Source organism: Bombina bombina, chromosome 9, assembly GCF_027579735.1.
Source record: "Bombina bombina isolate aBomBom1 chromosome 9, aBomBom1.pri, whole genome shotgun sequence".
Classification (NCBI taxonomy): domain Eukaryota; kingdom Metazoa; phylum Chordata; class Amphibia; order Anura; family Bombinatoridae; genus Bombina; species Bombina bombina.
The window spans coordinates 6,241,383-6,259,714 of record NC_069507.1 but is presented as its reverse complement, the minus strand read 5'-3'; positions in this window follow the sequence as shown (position 1 = coordinate 6,259,714).

Here is an 18,332-nt window from a genome sequence, read left to right as displayed (position 1 = left end):
GCGTGTGGAAAAACCAAGGCGCAAAATAACTGCCCATGAACTGAGAAAAGTCAAGCGTGCAGCTGCCAAGATGCCACTTGCCACCAGTTTGGCCATATTTCAGAGCTGCAACATCACTGGAGTGCCCAAAAGCACAAGGTGTGCAATACTCAGAGACATGGCCAAGGTAAGAAAGGCTGAAAGACGACCACCACTGAACAAGACACACAAGCTGAAACGTCAAGACTGGGCCAAGAAATATCTCAAGACTGATTTTTCTAAGGTTTTATGGACTGATGAAATGAGAGTGAGTCTTGATGGGCCAGATGGATGGGCCCGTGGCTGGATTGGTAAAGGGCAGAGAGCTCCAGTCCGACTCAGACGCCAGCAAGGTGGAGGTGGAGTACTGGTTTGGGCTGGTATCATCAAAGATGAGCTTGTGGGGCCTTTTCGGGTTGAGGATGGAGTCAAGCTCAACTCCCAGTCCTACTGCCAGTTTCTGGAAGACACCTTCTTCAAGCAGTGGTACAGGAAGAAGTCTGCATCCTTCAAGAAAAACATGATTTTCATGCAGGACAATGCTCCATCACACACGTCCAAGTACTCCACAGCGTGGCTGGCAAGAAAGGGTAAAAAAGAAGAAAATCTAATGACATGGCCTCCTTGTTCACCTGATCTGAACCCCATTGAGAACCTGTGGTCCATCATCAAATGTGAGATTTACAAGGAGGGAAAACAGTACACCTCTCTGAACAGTGTCTGGGAGGCTGTGGTTGCTGCTGCACGCAATGTTGATGGTGAACAGATCAAAACACTGACAGAATCCATGGATGGCAGGCTTTTGAGTGTCCTTGCAAAGAAAGGTGGCTATATTGGTCACTGATTTGGTTTTGTTTTTGAATGTCAGAAAACATAATTTATGTAAGAACTTACCTGATAAATTAATTTCTTTCATATTAGCAAGAGTCCATGAGCTAGTGACGTATGGGATATACATTCCTACCAGGAGGGGCAAAGTTTCCCAAACCTCAAAATGCCTATAAATACACCCCTCACCACACCCACAAATCAGTTTAACGAATAGCCAAGAAGTGGGGTGATAAGAAAAAAGTGCGAAAGCATAAAAAACAAGGAATTGGAATAATTGTTCTTTATACAAAAAAATCATAACCACCACAAAAAGAGGGTGGGCCTCATGGACTCTTGCTAATATGAAAGAAATGAATTTATCAGGTAAGTTCTTACATAAATTATATTTTCTCTCATGTAATTAGCAAGAGTCCATGAGCTAGTGATGTATGGGATAATGACTACCCAAGATGTGGATCTTCCACGCAAGAGTCACTAGAGAGGGAGGGATAAAATAAAGACAGCCAATTCCGCTGAAAAATAATCCACACCCAAAATAAAGTTTAAATCTTATAATGAAGAAAACTGAAATTATAAGCAGAAGAATCAAACTGAAACAGCTGCCTGAAGTATTTTTTCCACCAAAAACTGCTTCAGAAGAAGAATACACATCAAAATGGTAGAATTCAGTAAAAGTATGCAAAGAAGACCAAGTTGCCGCTTTGCAAATCTGATCAATCGAAGCTTCATTCCTAAACGCCCAGGAAGTAGAAACTGACCTAGTAGAATGAGCTGTAATCCTTTGAGGCGGAGATTTACCCGACTCTACATAAGCATGATGAATTAAAGATTTCAACCAAGATGCCAAAGAAATGGCAGAAGCCTTCTGACCTTTCCTAGAACCGGAAAAGATAACAAATAGACTAGAAGTCTTTCGGAAATTCTTAGTAGCTTCAACATAATATTTCAAAGCTCTAACAACATCCAAAGAATGCAATGATCTCTGCTTAGAATTCTTAGGATTAGGACATAATGACGGAACCACAATTTCTCTACTAATGTTGTAGGAATTCACAACCTTAGGTAAAAATTTAAAAGAAGTTCGCAACACCACCTTATCCTGATGAAAAATCAGAAAAGGAGACTCACAAGAAAAAAGCAGATAATTCAGAAACTCTTCTAGCAGAAGAGATGGCCAAAAGAAACAAAACTTTCTAAGAAAGTAATTTAATATCCAGTGAATGCATAGGTTCAAACGGAGGATCTTGAAGAGCCCCCAGAACCAAATTCAAACTCCAAGGAGGAGAAAATGACTTAATAACAGGTTTTATACGAACCAAAGCTTGTATAAAACAATGAATATCAGGAAGAATAGCAATCCTTCTGTGAAAAAGAACAGAAAGAGCAGAGATTTGTCCTTTCAAGGAACTGCAGACAAACCTTTATCCAAACCATCCTGAAGAAACTGTAAAACTCTCGGAATTCTAAAAGAATGCCAGGAAAAATGATGAGAAAGACACCAAGAAATGTAAGTCTTCCAGACTCGATAATATATCATCCTAGATACAGATCTACGAGCCTGTAACATAGTATTAAACACAGAGTCAGAGAAACCTCTTTGACTAAGAATCAAGCGTTCAATCTCCATACCTTTAAATTTAAGGATTTGAGATCCTGATGGTAAAAAAGGACCTTATGACAGAAGGTCTGGTCTTAACAGAAGAGTCGACGGTTGACAAGAAGCCATGCGGACAAGATCCGCATACCAAAACCTGTGAGGCCATGCTGGAGCCACCAGCAGAAAAAAGGAGCATTCCTTCAGAATCTTGGAGATTACTCTTGGAAGAAGAACTAGAGGCGGAAAAATATAGGCAGGATGATACTTCCAAGGAAGTGACAATGCATCCACTGCTTCCGCCTGAGGATCCCTGGATCTGGACAGATACCTGGGAAGTTTCTTGTGTAGATGAGAAGCCATCAGAACTATTTCTGGAAGTCCCCACATTTGAACAATCTGAAGAAACACCTCTGGGTGAAGAGACCACTCGCCCGGATGTAACGTTTGGCGACTGAGATAATCCGCTTCCCAATTGTCTATACCTGGGATATGAACCGCAGAGATTAGACAGGAGCTGGATTCCGCCCATACCAATATTCGAGATACTTCTTCCATAGCCAGAGGACTGTGAGTCCCTCCTTTATGATTGATATATGCCACAGTTGTGACATTGTCTACAAATGAACGATTCTGTTTAGAGAGGCCATGACTGAAGAGCTCTGAAAATTGCACGGAGTTCCAAAATATTGATTGGTAATCTCACCTCCTGAGATTTCCCAAACCCCTTGTGCTGTCAGAAACCCCCATACAGCTCCCCAACCTGTCAGACTTGCATCTGTTGAGATCACAGTCCAGGTTGGAAGAAAAAAAGAAGCCCCCTGAACTAAACGATGGTGGTCTGTACCATGTCAGAGGGTGTCGAACAATCGGTTTTAAAGATATTAAATGAGATATCTTTGTATAATCCCGGCACCACTGGTTCAGCATACAGAGCTGAAGAGGTCGCATGTGAAAATGACCAAAGGGGAACACGTCCAATGCAGCAGTCATAAGAACCTAGAATTTCCATGCATAAGGCTACCGAAGGGAATGATTGAGACTGAAGGTTTCGATAAGCTGAAACCAATTTCAGACGTCTCTAATCCAACAGAAACAGAGTCATGGACACTGAATCTATCCGGAAATCTAAAAAAGGTTACTCTTGTCTGAGGAATCAACAAACTTTTTGGTTAATTGATCCTCCAACCATGTTCTTGAAGAAACAACACTCATAAAAAGCTGGAAAGGATCTTTCCATTGAAAATTAAAAAGGGAATTGAATCCAATGCTGTTAAAACTTCTATGCATATATAGCAACTGAAGGAAATAATAGAGACTAAAGGTACCGACAGACGGAACCCAATACAAATTGTCCCTTGTCTGATAGAGACAAAGATAGTGACATAAACCATCTGGAAACCTAAAAAAGGTGACCCTTGCGTGAGGAATCAAGAGCTTTTGAAAAAAAGATCCTCTAACTATGTCCTGAAGAGCAAGTGAAACATATGAGATTCCGCATCCACAGGAAATAATCTGAATGAAAACAGAAAAATGAAGAATATGCATTTATTGTATCTAATGAAAACAAATAATGCTATCAATGACCATAAAAAGGCAGAATAGTTTGAATAAAACTCCAAAACCCAGTTCCTAGAAAAAGAACTGGAAGAAATACCCCAGAAGATTCCAGGTCTGAGCAGCGCTTGAACCCCATGGGTACCCAGCCATGCTTCAACAGTATCCAAAATATATAGGACAGAAACACACTGAAAGAAAGTGTTAGCCTTACTGGAATAAAATCAAAGAAAATTTGGACAGAATAGAACCAAATAAATTTCAAAGAAGTCTTAACCTGCCCCTTACCAGCCAAGCTGGAATACGGCACGTACATCGCAATATTAGGGAGCTGATTTCGAACCCCAATTATAAACATGTTACTTGGGAAAGAACTCAGGAATTCGTTCCTTAATAAGAAGAACCAAACAAGTATAAGCTTAAAGTTTAGTCTTAGAACTCAATCTTGAAGCCCATAGTAACAGTTAAGAATTGAATCCAATTATAATCGATTATCTTAGAACAAAAGAAATATGGATTTTCTTTTTTGTTTTCTTTTTTTTTTTTTTTTTTAAATCACAAAATTCTTCTAGCTAAAATAGCTAAAGACATAGATTAACCCTCATTTGCCAATATATTCAATAAAATGAAGACACAAATGAAATCATTAGCATGATAGTCCAGTTTAAAGGACCAGTCAAAACAGAGGACTTGCAAAATGCAAAACAACAAGACAAATGCAACAGCACCTAGTCTAGTAAATGTTGTCCCTTTAACAATGCTAAAATAAATCATAATCTGATACTTGATCTTAAAGTAAACAGAAAAAATGAAGCAATTGCAATATCACAGGACCAAGAAAAGTACCTGAAACTTAATAATTTTCCATAAATAAGATATAACTATATAAAGGAAAATAAATACTATTTTGCTATAAAAACAATAGCATAATTAGTAGGAGTAGAGATAGCTCCAATAAATTGGAGAACCCTCCAAATTAAATTTAACTGCTGACAAAGAATATAGTTTAAAAATAAAAGAAAATTCTCAGCCTATTCCATTCCCTAGTATGGGGAATTGCAAAGAAAACCTCTGAAATCACAGAAGAATAAAAAGGCAGAAATAGTGTCAGCTAGTTTTAAAGAACTATTTACCTTAATATCCAAAATAATCAACACCTCTTCAACAAAGAACAAATGTACTTTAATAATAAAAAATTTATATAAAAAGTAGATTTGTTAGTGTCAATATCTGATGAAGAGAATTTCTGAAAGAGAAAAAAACATCATCAGAGAAGGATAAATCAGTATGTTGTTGGTCATTTGAAACTTCAATAATTAAAAAAGAAGTGAAAAAGACCTAAAAATTATATTAGAAGGCACGAAGTCAGACAAAGCCTTAATCATAAAAAATATTTCTTATAAATCTTCTAAACATTTCTTGTACTTAAGAATGGAAATGTATAAAGCATAAATACTAATGGAATCTGCATGTAAAAGTATATCATAATAACTTAATACAAACCATAGCTAAAGATAAACATTTATAACATTTAAAATAATTGAACTTAGCTTTGGTAGAACTGAAACTCAGTTAAGCGTTTTTCCAGAAGTGGCTTCTGACTCAGGGACAATCGGAGACATCTTGCAATATGTAATAGAAAAAACAACATATAAAGCAAAATTGATCAAATTCCTTAAATGACAGTTTCAGGAATGGCCAGTGAACAAGCTTCTAGCAACCAGAAGCAATAAATAATGAGACAATAGTGACGCCCATATTTTTTAGCGCCAAAAAAGACGCCCACATTATTTGGCGCCTAAATGCTTTGGCGTCAAAAATGACGCCACATCCGGAACGCCGACACTTTTGGCGCAAAAAAACGTCAAAAAAATGACGCAACTTCCGGCGACACGTATGACGCCGGAAACAGAAAAAAAAAAATTTGCGCCAAAAAAGTCCGCGCCAAGAATGACGCAATAAAAAGAAGCATTTTCAGCCCCCGCGAGCATAATAGCCCACAGGGAAAAAGTCAAATTTTAAGGTAAGAAAAAAAAAATTGATTAATTCATATGCATTATCCCAAATATGAAACTGACTGTCTGAAAATAAGGAATGTTGAACATCCTGAGTCAAGGCAAATAAATGTTTGAATACATATATTTAGAACTTTATATAAAAGTGCCCAACCATAGCTTAGAGTGTCACAGAAAATAAGACTTACTTACCCCAGGACACTCATCTACAAGTAGTAGAAAGCCCAACCAGTACAGAAACGAAAATCAGTAGAGGTAATGGTATATATAAGAGTATATCGTCGATCTGAAAAGGGAGGTAAGAGATGAATCTCTACGACCGATAACAGAGAACCTATGAAATAGACCCCGTAGAAGGAGATCATTGAATTCAAATAGGCAATACTCTCCTCACATCCCTCTGACATTCACTGCACGCTGAGAGGAAAACCGGGCTCCAACCTGCTGCGGAGCGCATATCAACGTAGAATCTAGCACAAACTTACTTCACCACCTCCATAGGAGGCAAAGTTTGTAAAACTGATTTGTGGGTGTGGTGAGGGGTGTATTTATAGGCATTTTGAGGTTTGGGAAACTTTGCCCCTCCTGGTAGGAATGTATATCCCATACGTCACTAGCTCATGGACTCTTGCTAATTACATGAAAGAAATGTATATTTGTGAATGTTGAGATGTTATATTGGTTTCACTGGTAAAAATAAATAATTGAAATGGGTATATATTTGTTTTTTGTTAAGTTGCCTAATAATTATGCACAGTAATAGTCACCTGCACACACAGATATCCCCCTAAAATAGCTATAACTAAAAACAAACTAAAAACTACTTCCAAAACTATTCAGCTTTGATATTAATGAGTTTTTTGGGTTCATTGAGAACATGGTTGTTGTTCAATAATAAAATTAATCCTCAAAAATACAACTTGCCTAATAATTCTGCACTCCCTGTATACTCTAGTATTAGGCCTTGGATTACATGCATAGCCCCTGAAGTCCCCTTTTGCCATGTATACTCTAGTATTAGGCCTTGGATTACATGCATAGCCCCTGAAGTCCCCTTTTGCCATGTATACTCTAGTATTAGGCCTTGGATTACATGCATAGCCCCTGAAGTCCCCTTATGCTATGTACATTCTAGTATTGGGCCTTGGATTACATGTACAGCTCCTGTACCCCCCTGATGCCATGTATACTCTAGTATTAGGCCTTGGGTTACATGCATAGCCTCTGTAGCCCCATTATGCCATGTATACTTTAGTATTTGGCCTTGGATTACATGCATAGCTCCTGTAGCCCCCTGATGCCATGTATACTCTAGTATTAGGCTTTGGATTACATGCATAGCCACTGTAGCCCCATTATGCCATGTATACTTTAGTATTAGGCCTTGGATTACATGCATAGCCCCTGAAGTCCCCTTATGCCATGTACATTCTAGTATTGGGCCTTGGATTACATGAATAGCTCCTGTACCCCCGTGATGCCACGTATACTCTAGTATTAGGCCTTGGATTACATGCATAGCCTCTGTAGCCCCATTATGCCATGTATACTTTAGTATTTGGCCTTGTATTACATGCATAACTCCTGTAGCCCCCTGATGCCATGTATACTCTAGTATTAGGCTTTGGATTACATGCATAGCCCCTGTAGCCCCATTATGCCATGTATACTTTAGTATTAGGCTTTGGATTACATGCATAGCTCCTGTACCCCCCTGATGCCATGCCTACTCTAGTATTAGGCTTTGGATTACATGCATAGCACCTGTAGCCCCCATATGCCTTGTATACTCTAGTATTAGGCCTTGGATTACATGCATAGCACCTGTAGCCCCCATATGCCATGCCTACTCTAGTATTAGGCCTTGGATTACATGCATAGCATCTGTAGCCCCCATATGCCATGTATACTCTAGTATTAGGCCTTGGATTACATGCATAGCACCTGTAGCCCCCATATGCCATGCCTACTCTAGTATTAGGCCTTGGATTACATGCATAACTCCTGTAGCCCCCTGATGCCATGCCTACTCTAGTATTAGGCCTTGGATTACATGCATAGCCCCTGTAGCCATGTATACTCTAGTATTAGGCTTTGGATTACATGCATAGTCCCTGTAGCCCCCTGATACCATGTATACTCTAGTATTAGGCTTTGGATTACATGCATAGCCCCCATATGCCATGTATACTCTAGTATTAGGCCTTGGGTTACATGCATAGTCCCTGTAGCCCCCTGATGCCATGTATACTCTAGTATTAGGCCTTGGATTACATGCATAGCCTCTGTAGCCCCCTTATGCCATGCCTACTCTAGTATTAGGTTTTGGATTACATGCATAACTCCTGTAGCCCCCTGATGCCATGCCTACTCATGCATGTAATCAAAGACCTAATACTAGAGTAGGCATGATATCAGGGGGCTGCAGGAGTTATGCATGTAATCCAAGGCCTAATACTAAACTCCTGTTTAGACAAGAAAAATAAGGGTAATAATGGCATTTTTAATTTAAGTGGTAAAATACTCAATAAATCTCAAGAGCAAATTTTAAGCAAAGGTCTTACATTTGCACCTACTGCTAAATTAGATAAGTTTGGAACTTATATAGATGCTCATAAATTTATCCGTAAATTAACAGTCAAAAGATGGTACATAAGGAATTGAGACAGGACAATGAAATACGGGAGAAATTTAAACATACTAAATTAAGAGAAAAGTCATGTTTCTATCCAAAGTACGACAAAGGACCACAGATAGAAACATTTGAAAAATTAATATTAAAGGATATTGAGAACATCAACAAAACAAAATTAGGCAATCTTAGAAATAATTTAAGTAAGAAACAATTAAGTACTATTAGAGAATTAGAAAAAGACGACAACCTAATAATTAAACCGGCCGACAAGGGCGGTGGAATTGTCGTCTTCGATAAAGAACAATATGTTAATATGTGTCAACAAATTTTGGGAGATAACACTACATATAAAAAATTAAGTAAAAACCCTACAGATGAATATATTGACTCCCTTAAAGAGCTGTTGAACTCAGGAAATAACTTAGAAATATTAACAGAGAAAGAAATGCTATATCTATTACCAAAGCACCCAAAGATACCCATTTTATATAGTTTACCAAAAATACATAAGTCCCTTACGAATCCCCCGGGAAGGCCAATAATTTCAGGGATTGGCTCATTAACCTCAAATTTATCTGAATATATCGATCTATTTTTACAGAAATACGTTAAAACTTTACCATCTTATTTAAAGGATTCTAAAGATATACTAAATTTAATAAAAGATGTAGAGTGGCAAGATGGAGATTTTCTTGTCACTTGTGACGTTACCTCCTTATATACGTGCATAGCACATAAGGATGGACTGGAGGCTATTAAGTATTTTTTAGATCTGGACAATTCAGTACCAGAAGAACAAAAGGGATTTATTTTAAACTGTATAGATGTATTTTTTAATCAACAGCAAGGTACCACCATGGGGACCAGGTTTGCCCCCAGTTACGCCAATCTGTTTATGGGCTTATGGGAAAAAGATTTCCTAATGGATGGCGTACTGGGGTCAAGCCTGGTTACCTATAGGCGGTACATAGATTATATTTTTATGATTTGGCATGGGAGTGAGGATGCTCTTGATGAGTTTATTAAATCAATGACTATAAATGAAAAAAAATTAAAATTTACCTGTGCTAAGAGTCAAACAAATACACAATTTTTAGATTTGGAAATATTTGTAAGGGATAACAAGTTGCTTTCAAAGACGCATTTTAAACAGGTGAATGCAAACAACTACATACACCAATTGAGCTGCCACCACACGCAGTGGAAGAAAAACATCCCAAAGGGACAGTTCATACGAATTAGGAAAAACTGTAGCACAAGATTATGATATTCAGTCAAATATTTTAAAAGAAAAATTTATAAATAGGGGTTATGAATGTGATAATTTAGACACAACAATAGAGAATGTACGCCAATTAGACAAAGACCTAATCTTAAAGGGAAGACAAATTAATAGTACTGAAAGAAATGAAGCTAATGGAGTAACATTTTTGCCATTTATTACAACATATAGTGGTAACAAAAATATAATAGAATTTTTTTTAAAGAAACACTGGAATATTTTAAAATCAGACGAAAAGATAGGTCCACTCATACCAAATAGACCACAAATTTTATATAAGAGAGTGAAAAATTTGAAGATGAGACTTGCCCCTTCAGATTTAAAAAGAAAACAAGAAAAAAAGAATAAGGACTTATGGGGAAAGGACCTTAAAGGATACTACCCATGTTATAAGTGCAAGTCATGTCAATATGGGATGAAGAAAAAAGAGGTAAAATCAAACACTACCGGAGAAACTTTTAAAATCCAACAAATGATTCGGTGTACAGATAGAAATGTTATTTATGCCATTGAGTGTAAGTGTGGTGCTCAATATGTGGGGGAATCAGAAAGGCCCCTACGTGACAGGATAAGAGAGCATAGCCTGTCAGCACCATGATAAGGACCGCAATAAAGACCTTCCAGTACCAAGACATTTTGCCACATGTAATAATGCTGACCTTAAACATTTTAAATTTATGGGTATAGATATAGTTTCCAAAAATTGGAGGGGATCTGCATAATGAAGTTTTAAAAAGAGAAGGGAAGTGGATATTCCAACTAGGTACCCTGACCCCGCAAGGCCTCAATCTAGAATTAGACCTAAATTGCCATTTAAAATATTAACTAAGGATATGTATTAATAGCAGAGATTTAGTTGATGATTTCTCCATGTATAATTTAAATTTTACACTATTTTAGAATATTTTTTTTTTAATTTCTAGGTATGACAGAATAAAACCCTAATTAAAAGTAAAATCTGAAAAATTCCCTTCCTGTATGTGTGTATATAAATATATATTTTTATTATGTTAGTTTTAGTAATTTAAAGCTCTACGAATTTTAATAAAAGTATAGTTAAATATTTAGGGAATAGAGAATTTCTTTCTCTGTTTTATGAACAGTAGACATCTTAATTTAATGAAATTTTAATGTATCCAGGACCTCTTGTTTCTATTCCATTCCATTTAACATATAATTTTCCAAAAGGGTATCAAGAGTATCTCAGTTTGAGATAGTGATTACAAGCATGAATAACAGTTTTTTAGTGGATGTAGTATTACTTTCTAATCGATAAGAGTAGGTGTAATTAAGTGGTAATATTGCTATTTAAAGTTAATAACTTATACCTATTGCTTGAAATTTGCTGCATATGTTTAACCATGTGTTAGGCATGATGTGAATCAACCTTTGATGTAAGATGTACAATTGCTCTTTAGAGAAACTTACAAGTGCTGCTTAAAGTTTATTATATAAAGTTTCTAACATATGTTGGGCATTATGTGAATTAACCTTTAATGTAAAATTTAAAAAATGTACAAGTATTGCTTAAAGTTTGCGATATATGCTTTTATCATGTGTTAGGCATCATGTGAATTAGAAAGGAGGATGTCCCTGTACGGTGTGTTGAGAGTTAAAAAGGAGCTATAGTCACTGTAGTAAGCAGAAACTTCACAGACCCAATCGGTAGAAATATAACCAAACAGTCGTTAGTGGTGGAATTATGACCCCCTCCTCTCACCTCTGTTACATCCGGTCCTGGGGGCAGGATCACTGAAACCTGTAAGCAGTATGCGCGGTGTGCCGGTGGCTCTTCTCCTTCAGCCTGTCCGGTGTGGCTTTCAAACTGCGTCCGCTGTTGGTGCCTGTACTCCCTCGTCAGACGTTTCTGGAGGTAGGGGGGCGGGAACCACCTAACACTTCCCTGTATTTTTCCTTTGCGGTGATTGGTTGGTAGACGTCCTCTGTTCAGACGCTCCCTCCTGATTGGAGTAAAATCGATCTCAACCAATCCTCTTGCGGATAGGGGAAGCTCAGCTGCAGGGTCTGTTCAGCAGTGTGGAAGTTAGGGATAGTGCGAGGAGCAGTCTCCTCTCTCAGTGCTCACGCTGGTAGGTCACAGAAACAGAACAAAAGAGGAAGCGGAGCACTGAGTAAAATAAAAAGTTCTCTTTATTAAAGCAATGTTTAAAAAAACGAAAAATGAAAACTACAAGGAGTCAAAGGGTGCTATTCCTTGCAATGGGTTCAGCTCAAACAGCTGCTGACATGTTTCGGCATTCCGCCGTTATCAAAGCTGCTGAACTGTGTAGGGAATAGCCCTCTTTTAAAACACAATAGCTGAACCCTATTGGGCAATTGTACAAAGGGGGAAGGATTTCTTATTAACCCCTTATAACCTGTACAAGAAGAGTATATAATAATACTAAACAGATTACAGAAAGCTGGTTATACTGAACCATGAACATGTTATTGTACACAAAATAACTAAAGTAACATTCATAGACTATAAAGAATCTAAATTAAAGTCATACAATCTGCATTTTGCATATTAAAATTAAAGTCATACATTCTGTATTTGCATACATGTGAATTAACCTTGGTGTATTAGGGGTATTGAGGATGGATATCGCTTTAAGATGAGCATATAAATATCATCCCTACACCGCACAGCAGTATTGAGTTTGAGAAAGGCTGGGTACAGCCGAAACGCGTTACTCTTTTACTGAACTTTTTTGGACCATTTGGGCTTCCGTAGCCCCATTGAATTGAGTGCCGCAACTTCGCTCTGAGTCTGCTTTCCGCATCCCTCCACGAAGTTACAGGACTGCTCAAGAGTTGCCGCCCGGACTGACACCAAACACAGGGAATCATCATTGGCTTCCGGTGTAAGTATTAGTAAACACCTTGCCAAATTGAACTTTGTTGTGTTTGTAAAAGGAGCTTTCTTGTCCTTTCTTCTCGCCTCTATTCTGCAGCTTTGGGAAAAAATAGGAAATTGCTAACCCTGCTAACATCGCTTGTGTTTGCCTAAAAACGCTTCTCCTCTGCTTTACTAAAAACGGCTTGCTCTATATGTTCCGATACAAAAATCTTCCATTGGAGCCATCATTGCTTTTATTTCACCAAAAGACTTTTTAAAAAAATCCTCATTTGTTTTGTTTTACTGTTTTTTCTTTTTTGTCCAAAGATGTTTTAACTATTTTATATGTTTTTAGGTATATTTTGTCTGTTATGCCAATTTGAATGTATCATGTTGTGTTTTATATGAAATAATTTATCTATGATTTTATTTTGTTCAAAAGTAGGTTTTATTGTATTAAAGGGACACTGTACCCATTTTTTTTCTTTTGTAATTCAGAAAGAGCATGCAATTTTAAGAAACTTTCTAATTTACTCCTTTTATAAATTTTTCTTCGTTCTCTTGCTATCATTATTTGAAAAAGAAGGCATCTAAGCTTTTTTTTTGGTTTCAGTACTCTGGACAGCACTTTTTTATTGGTGGATGAATTTATCCACCAATCAGCAAGGACAACCCAGGTTGTTTACCAAAAATGGGCCGGCATCTAAACTTATATTCTTGCATTTCAAATAAAGATACCAAGAGAATGAAGAAAATTTGATAATAGGAGTAAATTAGAAAGTTGCTTAAAATGTCATGCTCAATCTGAATCACGAAAGAAAATTTTTGGGTACAGTGTCCCTTTAAATATATTTTCAGCTATATAATTATAGTTGTACTCATTGAGAATTATTCACCAATTAGTATACTACACACATTTAGCTGTCTTTTGACAGCGCAGCTGTATTCTATCACTTGGCTGCAACTAAATTGCATTAAGTGTGATCACCCTTGTTAAAGCCCCTGATGCCATGCCTACTCTAGTATTAGGCCTTGAATTACATGCATAGCCCCTGTAGCCCCCATATGCCATGTATACTCTAGTATTAGGCCTTGGATTACATGCATAGCACCTGTAGCCCCCATATGCCATGCCTACTCTAGTATTAGGCCTTGGATTACATGCATAGTCCCTGTAGCCCCCTGATGCCATGCCTACTCTAGTATTAGGCCTTGGATTACATGCATAGCTCCTGTACCCCCCTGATGCCATGTATACTCTAGTATTAGGCTTTGGATTACATGCATAGCCCCTGTAGCCCCCATATGCCATGTATACTCTAGTATTAGGCCTTGGATTACATGCATAGACCCTGTAGCCCCCATATGCCATGTATACTCTAGTATTAGGCCTTGGATTACATGCATAGCACCTGTAGCCCCCATATGCCATGCCTACTCTAGTATTAGGCCTTGGATTACATGCATAACTCCTGTAGCCCCCTGATGCCATGCCTACTCTAGTATTAGGCCTTGGATTACATGCATAACTCCTGTAGCCCCCTCATGCCATGCCTACTCTAGTATTAGGCCTTGGATTACATGCATAGCCCCTGTAGCCCCCATATGCCATGCCTACTCTAGTATAGGCCTTGGATTACATGCATAGCTCCTGTAGTCCCCTGATGCCATGCCTACTCTAGTATTAGGCCTTGGATTACATGCATAGCCCCTGTAGCCCCCATATGCCATGTATACTCTAGTATTAGTCCTTGGATTACATACATAGTCCCTGTAGCCCCCATATGCCATGTATACTCTAGTATTAGTCCTTGGATTACATACATAGTCCCTGTACCCCCCTGATGCCATGCCTACTCTAGTATTAGGCTTTGGATTACATGCATAGCACCTGTAGCCCCCATATGCCTTGTATACTCTAGTATTAGGCCTTGGATTACATGCATAGCACCTGTAGCCCCCATATGCCATGCCTACTCTAGTATTAGGCCTTGGATTACATGCATAGCATCTGTAGCCCCCATATGCCATGTATACTCTAGTATTAGGCCTTGGATTACATGCATAGCACCTGTAGCCCCCATATGCCATGCCTACTCTAGTATTAGGCCTTGGATTACATGCATAGCATCTGTAGCCCCCATATGCCATGTATACTCTAGTATTAGGCCTTGGATTACATGCATAGCACCTGTAGCCCCCATATGCCATGCCTACTCTAGTATTAGGCCTTGGATTACATGCATAACTCCTGTAGCCCCCTGATGCCATGCCTACTCTAGTATTAGGCCTTGGATTACATGCATAGCCCCTGTAGCCATGTATACTCTAGTATTAGGCTTTGGATTACATGCATAGTCCCACTCCCTGTAGCCCCCTGATACCATGTATACTCTAGTATTAGGCTTTGGATTACATGCATAGCCCCCATATGCCATGTATACTCTAGTATTAGGCCTTGGGTTACATGCATAGTCCCTGTAGCCCCCTGATGCCATGTATACTCTAGTATTAGGCCTTGGATTACATGCATAGCCTCTGTAGCCCCCTTATGCCATGCCTACTCTAGTATTAGGCCTTGGATTACATGCATAACTCCTGTAGCCCCCTGATGCCATGCCTACTCTAGTATTAGGCATTGGATTACATGCATAGCCCCCATATGCCATGTATACTCTAGTATTAGGCCTTGGATTACATGCATACCGCCTGTAGCCCCCATATGCCATGTTTACTCTAGTATTAGGCCTTGGATTACATGCATAGCTCCTGTAATCCCGTTATGCCATGTATACTCTAGTATTAGGCTTTGGATTACATGCACAGCTCCTGTACCCCCTGATGCCATGTATACTCTAGTATTAGGCCTTGGATTACATGCATAGTCCCTGTAGCCCCCATATGCCATGTATACTCTAGTATTAGGCCTTGGATTACATGCATAACTCCTGTAGCTCCCTGATGCCATGTATACTCTAGTATTAGGCCTTGGATTACATGCATAACTCCTGTAGCCCCCTGATGTCATGCCTACTCTAGTATTAGGACTTGGATTATATGCATAGTCCCTGTAGCCCCCATATGCCATGCCTACTCTAGTATTAGGCCTTGGATTACATGCATAACTCCTGTACCTCCCTGATGCCATGTATACTCTAGTATTAGGCTTTGGATTACATGCATAACTCCTGTACCTCCCTGATGCCATGTATACTCTAGTATTAGGCTTTGGATTACATGCACAGCTCCTGTACCCCCCTGATGCCATGTATACTCTAGTATTAGGCCTTGGATTACATGCATAGCTCCTGTACCCCCTGATGCCAGGTATACTCTAGTATTAGGCCTTGGATTACATGCATAGTCCCTGTAGCCCCCATATGCCATGTATACATGTATTAGACTTTGGATTACATGCATAACTCCTGTAGCCCCCTGATGCCATGTATACTCTAGTATTAGGCATTGGATTACATGCATAGCTCCTTTACCCCCCTGAAGTAATGTATACTCTAGTATTAGTCTTTGGATTACATGCATACCCCCTGTAGCCCCCATATGCCATGTTTACTCTAGTATTAGACCTTGGATTACATGCATAGCTCCTGTAATCCCGTTATGCCATGTATACTCTAGTATTAGGCTTTGGATTACATGCATAACTCCTGTACCTCCCTGATGCCATGTATACTCTAGTATTAGGCTTTGGATTACATGCATAACTCCTGTACCCCCCTGATGCCATGTATACTCTAGTATTAGGCCTTGGATTACATGCATAGCTCCTGTACCCCCTGATGCCAGGTATACTCTAGTATTAGCATAAATAAAAACAGAGAAGCGCTCAACCTGGGAACGAACATTAGCATAATAGCTTGTCCTGTGGCTAGTTACCACCCTATAAGCAGCCTCTTTTTGCTCAATATGTGCCTTTCACAGAGAAGAACTTTCCTGTAGCATATCAGTCTGATCCTGATTTAAAAGTGCAGTCCAGCCCCGAAATACCAGGCAATCCCTCTCTGAACAAGAGAAACGGCAAAACCCCAGACGTACGTTTCGGCCTATTGTGGGCCTCGTCAGTGAGGTGCAGCCATATCCCTCTAGGCACACTGAGCAACGGGTCCACGTCTGGATTCCCGCATCACACTTAGGGAGACTTCCCCAAGTGTCATAATTTGCATAAATAAAAACAGAGAAGCGCTCAACCTGGGAACGAACATTAGCATAATAGCTTGTCCTGTGGCTAGTTACCACCCTAGAAGCAGCCTCTTTTTGCTCAACATGTGCCTTTCACAGAGAAGAACTTTCCTGAAGCATATCAGTCTGATCCTGACTTCACAGTACAGTCCATCCCCCGAAATACCAGGCAATCCCTCTCTGAACAAGAGAAACGGCAAAACCCCAGACGTACGTTTCAGCCTAATGTGGGCCTCGTCAGTGAGGTGCAGCCATATCCCTCTAGGCACACTGAGCAACGGGTCCACGTCTGGATTCCCGCATCACACTTAGGGAGACTTCCCCAAGTGTCATAATTTGCATAAATAAAAACAGAGAAGCGCTCAACCTGGGAACGAACATTAGCATAATAGCTTGTCCTGTGGCTAGTTACCACCCTAGAAGCAGCCTCTTTTTGCTCAATATGTGCCTTTCACAGAGAAGAACTTTCCTGTAGCATATCAGTCTGATCCTGACTTAAAAGTGCAGTCCAGCCCCGAAATACCAGGCAATCCCTCTCTGAACAAGAGAAACGGCAAAACCCCAGACGTACGTTTCGGCCTATTGTGGGCCTCGTCAGTGAGGTGCAGCCATATCCCTCTAGGCACACTGAGCAACGGGTCCACGTCTGGATTCCCGCATCACACTTAGGGAGACTTCCCCAAGTGTCATAATTTGCATAAATAAAAACAGAGAAGAACTCAACCTGGGAACGAACATTAGCATAATAGCTTGTCCTGTGGCTAGTTACCACCCTAGAAGCAGCCTCTTTTTGCTCAGAGGAGAATTGCTTGGTATTTCGGGGCTGGACTGACCTTACTTGGCGGGATCAGACTGATATACTTCAGGAAAGTTTTCTTCTGTGAAAAGCACACTGGTCTAAAAGAGGCTGCTTCCGGGTGGTAAATCGCCATAGAACAAGCCACTGAGCTGTTGTTCGTTCCTGGTAGAGCGCTTCTCTCTTCGTATGCAAATTATTATGACCCTGGGGAAGTCTCCCTATGGGTGATGGGGGAAACCAGACGTGGACTCCTTGCCCAGTGTGCTTAGAGGAATGTGGCTGCACCTCACTGACGAGGCCCATAGGAGGCCGTAACAATCGTCTGGGGTTGTCATGTTCCTTGTTCAGAGGAGAATTGCCTGGTATTTCGGGGCTGGACTGACCTTACTTGGCAGGATCAGACTGATATACTTCAGGAAAGTTTTCTTCTGTGAAAAGCACACTGGTCTAAAAGAGGCTGCTTCCGGGTGGTAAATCGCCATAGAACAAGCCACTTAGCTGTTGTTCGTTCCTGGTAGAGCGCTTCTCTCTTCGTATGCAAATTGTTATGACCCTGGGGAAG